This window comes from Haemaphysalis longicornis, unplaced genomic scaffold (assembly GCF_048455015.1).
Source record: "Haemaphysalis longicornis isolate Haplotype H1 unplaced genomic scaffold, Haemaphysalis longicornis Haplotype H1 scaffold_3, whole genome shotgun sequence".
NCBI classification, from domain to species: domain Eukaryota; kingdom Metazoa; phylum Arthropoda; class Arachnida; order Ixodida; family Ixodidae; genus Haemaphysalis; species Haemaphysalis longicornis.
The window spans coordinates 211,647,431-211,654,273 of NW_027526335.1; the positions used below are offsets into that span (position 1 = coordinate 211,647,431).

Sequence of the window (6,843 nt, forward strand, 5' to 3'; positions counted from 1 at the left end):
GCAAAAATATCCCCAAAGGCCTCCGCCTAAAAGTTAGATGTGCCCTTGGTGAGCTCCCTCCTAAACTAGCTGCCAGGTGGCAAGATATTCTGAATAATGCTTCTCTTTCCCTCCTAGAAATTCTTAGAGAGCACTGTACTAGCCAACTCAGCCTCTTCAACGACCAGATTGAAGCTCTTCCACTAACCGAGCAGGAGAAACTAGATCTCAATATTTTCATAAATCGTAAGGAAAATGATCTTAGCAATAAGCAAGCGGTTAAGTTTCAGCGTGACCAACTTCCCTCGCAAAATGCAGCATGTACTGTAGAAGATCAGCCTCTCAATAGCCGGGACTATGAAGTACAGGTCATGTAATGTTCCCCCTCGATACAGAGATCGCTTTAATAGAACCTCCTCCCCCAGCCAGTAATCCTATAGAAAAAACGATCTCTCTCGCTACCTGCCCCAGCAACGTTATTGACATTTCCAAAACACTTACGGCCGACGAAAAAAGGTATCCTAGAACGAGGCCTAACTTTCTGTCCCACAAATAACAGTGTGAATGAGTACGAGTTACACAAAGATCTCACTGAATTTTCTCGGAGAATGAGACTAAGCGAGTTTTTTTCGGAGAAGCAGGACCAACCTGACATTCACGAATGCACCCTCCACCCTCCTAGCACTTGGACTCCAGATGTAGATCAATCTCCAGAATTGGATCTGTACTTAAAATCAGTATTAAGAGAAATATTGGCGACAACTAAGCAATCAAACAAGCGCAAGAACCTAACTCCGTCGGAAGAAGTTACCCTGAATTGCCTATCAGCCAGAACCGACATAGTCATAAAGCCAGCCGACAAAGGTGGCAGTGAAGTTGTTTTACCTATGGAAAAATACAAAGATGAAGCTTATAGGCAGCTCAATAACCTTTGCCCCTACAAGCCCTTAGATAATGATCCGAGCCAGGAATACAGCCTAACAATCATTCAGAGCCTCACAGATCTACAATCTAGAGAATTAATAACGACTACTGACTTAAATTTCATGAAACCGAATAATAAGCATTCAGGACGTTTTTACCTCCTCCCAAAAGTCCATAAAGTCCCCGTAGAATTATTGTTCACTGCCGACATTCCTGGCAGACCCATAGTTTCGAATAACAATACCCCAACCGAAGCACTATCTGTTTCTGAATCATCACCGATCCGACATTCCGGCTCTTCTTCCTTCATTCGTTCAGGAGACCCCCCACTTCCTCCGCATAATAGAAGAGATAAATATGGGCGGGCGCCTACCCAGTGGAACCCTCCTTGTTACTCTTGACGTTGCTGCATTGTATACAAACATTCCGTTCGCCGAAGGAATTGAAGGGATTTCAAAATCTCTATCAGTGAACCCGCACCAACGTGCACCAGAAGTGTACATAACTTTGTTAAAACTAGTTCTAACTCTCAATTATTTTGAATTTGACTCTTCTTACTTTTTGCAAGTTTTTGGAACTAGCATGGGTACTCCATTCGCACCGACCTATGCCAACATTTTCATGGGGCAACTTGGAGCTACCCTATTAAGCTTTTTTCCGTAGAAACCTGAGGTTTACCTCCGCTACATAGAAGACATCTTCATGATTTGGGAACACGGTCGCGCGACTCTAGAAACGTTTATACCCCATCTCAATTCTTCGCATCCGACTATTAAATTCTCCTGCCAGTATTCTGAAAAAGAAGTGAACTTCCTGGATACTACCGTCATTCTAGACAACTGTAAACTTAAAACCACGCTTTTTAGAAAGCCAACAGACAGGCAGCAGTACCTAGATTATAAAAGCCATCACCCCAGTCACTGCAAACAAGGGATCTTTGTAGGACAAGCCAACAGGCTTAGAAGAGTATGCAGTGATGACAGTGACTACATAGAGCACCTAGACGAACTCAAGGCCACCCTTATGAACAGGAACCACCCCAAAAGCTCGCTCGATTAGGTGTACCAACGTGTGGCTAATCTCAAAAGGGATGACATTCTCAACAAACAGTGGCAAAACGAAAGCGCCAGGCCACCTGCCCTAATAACTAAATTTTCAAACGCCCTCCCAAACGTAAACAATATACTGCGGAAGTACTACCCCATTTTAGCCAGTAACGACCGACTTAAAAAGACTTTCCCGGAAGCACCAAGGGTTACCTACCGGAGAAACAGGAATCTAAAAGATATTTTAGTGCATGCTAAAACAGGGCCTTCAGAGCAACCAGTCATAGCCAGCTGCTCCCGCCCCAGATGCAAGACTTGTAGGCACCTGCTAACAGACTGCGTTGTAAAAAGCACAGCCAGTAATTATGTCCACAAGATTAATTCAAGTTTTACGTGCACTTCATCCAACATTGTGTATATGTTGGAATGCTCAATGTGCCACAAACAGTATATAGGCGAAACGAGTCAACCTATGAGCCTACGCCTTAATGTTCACCGGGCAGATACTCTTAGCAAATCCTCCATAGCTGTAGCGCAGCATTTCAACCAACCAGGCCAGAATTTTGATGACCTTAAGTTATATATACTTCAGTCAAATTTTAAGTGTCCTAGGGACAGGAAATACCGAGAATCCTACTTAATTCACAAATTCAACTCCATGGAACCTGCTGGAATTAATGCGTCTAAGGGCAACTTGGAATCCTTGCGATATTCCCCGGGAATACAGCATCAGGCAATTTCGTGCATATACCTCATCCAAAGACTATGACCGTTCACTCTGCTCTGTACCTGGTCACCTAATTTCTTATTTTTTTTTCATTCCTTAGCGTCTAGCTTAATACTCGCCCTCATCCCTCCAACCTTTGCTTTTTGGATTTCAATTTTTTTTTTGTACTCCGCGTGGTCTTGTGCCCCGTACGTCACTCTAACTTTTCTTTTCGTTTTTGAGTTTCAGGACAGGCCTGTTCCAGAAATGTTGCCGTGGGTGACACGTGCCATTTCAGTTGCCGGGTCATTGCTTTTTCTTTTGTGTGTGGGTTTATGTGGTTTCCTTCCCTGTTTCTTTTTCTCCTTTTTTTCTTTTTTCCTTCACCTAGTTAGTTTCCCCCCGTCTCTATCTTTTCTTTTGACCTGAGGCTCGCAGATAGTTTCTGATAAGGACCCCACCCTCACCGCCTGGTCTGCTTCCGGCGGTTCTGAGATTCTTTCCCTATACCTCGCGTGGGTCAATAAACACCCTCTCATCCTTTCTCTCCAAAAATTCCACGAATATCAACCAGCAGCTGACTTCCGTGTGACCTACTTCGCGGCTTAAACTATACAACCTTGTCGGCCCCTCAATCTCTCCCCCGACACACTCCCAAACCAATCAGCTTGCTCAATTTCCCTTCCATCTTTCCCTCTCCTTTCACCTGGGGTCCTACCCCTATATAAACCGTGCCTGCCAGGCGAGAGATTGCCCTGAGGAAAGCAAGTTCTCTTTCTTAAAACGTAGGCCACAATCGTGCTTTTAACTTGTTCGAATTTTTAAATGCAGAGCATTTCAGTAACTCACGATGTCACCCGCGTTGGCGTCCGTAGTCCGCATCGCTCCCCCTACACTATATAAAAGAATAATACTTACCGGCGCCAGGTTCCGAACCAACGACTCTGCGGGCGGAACGCTAGGTACATGGGACTCTACCCACTGCACCACAAAGCCGACACAGAATGGAAGGTTACGAACACGCCTTATATCCTTGACTCATTCAACCGTCGGCCACAGGTGCGCCCTCTCCCCCGCGTCCTCCTCGCCTTCTCTCCGCTCGCAACGTCCTCTCTCGCCGCGTTCGGTTCGGGCGCACAACAGGTGGGGTCGTGCGCAACACCCTGTCTCGCCGTGTTGGGTTCGCGCTGATCAACAGTCGGTTCGCGCGCAAGAACAGGTGGGGGCTCTCGCATCGCGCTCTCTCTCCGCGGTCGGTTCGCGCTTAAACCACATATGTCGTTCGCGCGTGCTCCGGTCGCTAACATCTGTGGCGTGATCGTGACGTCAACATCTCGCGTTCGTGTGGTGGCGCGACTTTGGCGCTATAACACTCTCTCGCGAGGGGCATTGGATTAGATTCTATTGGATTGGATCTATTCTGGGCTTGGTTTGGATTGGATTGGATTAAAGTGGATTGTGTTGGATTGTATTGCGTCATAGCCGCGCTACGTTGCGTCATAGCCGCGGCAGGGGGTTCACGGCACGTTTCACGTTTCACCAGCGACTTCATCGACAATGTCTACGCTGGAAGACAATTACAACAACAACCAATACGTAGTCCATACGACTTGCAGGCGCGCCCCCCGCGGAAATGCTCTGCATTTGATCGTGCCCCTCGCGAGGGGGATGTTTTTTTTATGGAGAGTCGGAACGTAGGTCAACTTTCTCAAGCATTGTGCAGTACGGGAAAGTAAAGGGTAAATTCTTTTCTTTTTACACTGCTCCCAGCACACAGACCTTCGATTCTCACATTCCTCAACACAGCGTAACCTAAATATGTGGCGTGTTTTTCTTCTCTTGTGTTTTCTACCATCTTCAAAGTTCTACTACTTCCTATATATATATATATATATATATATATATATATATATATATAGTAAGGAAATGAGGGGCTCGTTGAGGAAATACAGAAAGATAGGTCAGCAGTCTACAACGCCAAAGGAGGCATAGGGGTGTGGTTAGGCTCTTTTCTTTATCAGTATGGTTAATTAAGTAAACATTTTTTTTAGTTATACAGAAGAAAGAAAGAAAGAAAAACACGTGCCCAGAGTGGGGACCGAGCCCACGCCTTTCGATTACATGTCGAATGCCTTACCAATTCGGCTATCTGGGCGACTGTGTTCTCCTTCACTTTCTGGGCTATTTATATTTACTAGAAGTGTATCTGACGCTTGAGGGTGGTAGCCAGCGCCACTCTGACTACACGGGGAGAAGGGGACCTTCTTTTTAACCCCCGGGGCGTGACTCGAACGTCTACAGCCTGTCATGAGCGGGTTACTGGCTGGAAGCCCTCTTATTCTACCTAGGCATCAAGGCTGCCAGAACCGAGACCCTCGCTAGGCTTTCGCAGAATAATATAGTAAGGAAATGAGGGGCTCGTTGAAGAAATACAGAAAGATAGGTCAGCAGTCTACAACGCCAAAAGAGGTCAGCAGAGATAGGTCAGCAGTTTACAACGTCAGATACACTTCTAGTAAATATAAATAGCCGAGAAAGTGAAGGAGAACACAGTCGCCCAGATAGCCGAATTGGTAAGGCATTCGACATGTAATCGAAAGGCGTGGGTTTGGTCCCCACTCTGGGCGCGTGTTTTTCTTTCTTTCTTTCTTTCTTCTGTATAATTAAAAAAAATGTTTACTTAATTAACCATAGTGATAAAGAAAAGAGCCTAACCACACCCCTATGCCTCCTTTGGCGTTGTAGACTGCTGACCTATCTTTCTGTATTTCCTCAACGAGCCCCTTATTTCCTTACTATATTATTCTGCGAAAGCCTAGCGAGGGTCTCGGTTCTGGCAGCCTTGATGCCTATGTAGCATAAGAGGGCTTCCAGCCAGTAACCCGCTCATGACAGGCTGTAGACGTTCAAGTCACGCCCCGGGGGTTAAAAAGAAGGTCCCCTTCTCCCCGTGTAGTCAGAGTGGCGCTGGCTACCACCCTCAAGCGTCAGATACACTTCTAGTAAATATAAATAGCCGAGAAAGTGAAGGAGAACACAGTCGCCCAGATAGCCGAATTGGTAAGGCATTCGACATGTAATCAAAAGGCGCGGGTTCGGTCACCACTCTGGGCGCGTGTTTTTCTTTCTTTCTTCTGTATAATTAAAAAAAATGTTTACTTAATTAACCATAGTGATAAAGAAAAGAGCCTAACCACACCCCTTGCCTCCTTTAGGGTTGTAGACTGCTGACCTATCTTTCTGTATTTCCTCAACAAACCCCTCATTTCCTCACTATATTATTCTGCGAAAGCCTAGCGAGGGTCTCGGTTCTGGCAGCCTAGATGCCTAGGGAGCATAAGAGGGCTTCCAGCCAGTAACCCGCTCATGACAGGCTGTAGACGTTCGAGTCACGCCCCGGGGGTTAAAAAGAAGGTCCCTTCTCCCCGTGTAGTGAGAGTGGCGCTGGCTACCACCCTCAAGCGTCAGATACACTTCTAGTAAATATAAATAGCCGAGAAAGTGAAGGAGCACACAGTCGCCCAGATAGCCGAATTGGTAAGGCATTCGACATGCAATCGAAAGGCGTGGGTTCGGTCCCCACTCTGGGCGCGTGTTTTTCTTTCTTTCTTTCTTTCTTCTGTATAATTAAAAAAAATGTTTACTTATTTACCCATAGTGATAAAGAAAAGAGCCTAACCACACCCCTATGCGTCCTTTGGCGTTGTAGACTGCTGACCTATCTTTCTGTATATATATATATATATATATATATATATATATCAGGGGGTTGAGTTGCATAAAAACTGAATTCGCTGAGGAGTGATCGAGAGGCAAGCAGTTCAAAGTAAACTAGCCGAAGAATTTCACTTGTGCAGCGCGATCACGCTCTGGTATATACATATATGTATATATATATATATTGTGACGTGGCAATGAAGGCACTGCTCGTAATAAGATGTATTAACAGTCCAATACAAGCCAGTGGGCAAAGCAGCTCGAATGTCCCCGGAACAGCGCGCACGTCCGCAAGGCAAGCAGCGTCGTCGTCGTCTCTCGAGGCTGTGTACCATCTTGGCAGTGGCGCATATCCCTGAAGGGGAGGTTGGCCATAGCTTAACACTTGGATTGCCAATCTGCCAAAGCCCGTGACATAACCTCCGGCGGCGAGAGCACCGACCCGGTGCAAAAAACGGAACAAGGTTAGAG

The 6,843-nt window shown here is 46.1% G+C and overlaps 1 non-coding gene across 1 annotated transcript; it reads left to right on the forward strand.

Moving 5' to 3' along the window:
- The first annotated feature begins 6,174 nt into the window (after positions 1–6,174).
- On the forward strand, positions 6,175–6,246 carry Trnaa-ugc (transfer RNA alanine (anticodon UGC)). Its single transcript has one exon. It is a non-coding gene; the product is annotated as a tRNA-Ala (tRNA).
- The last annotated feature ends 597 nt before the right edge of the window (positions 6,247–6,843 follow it).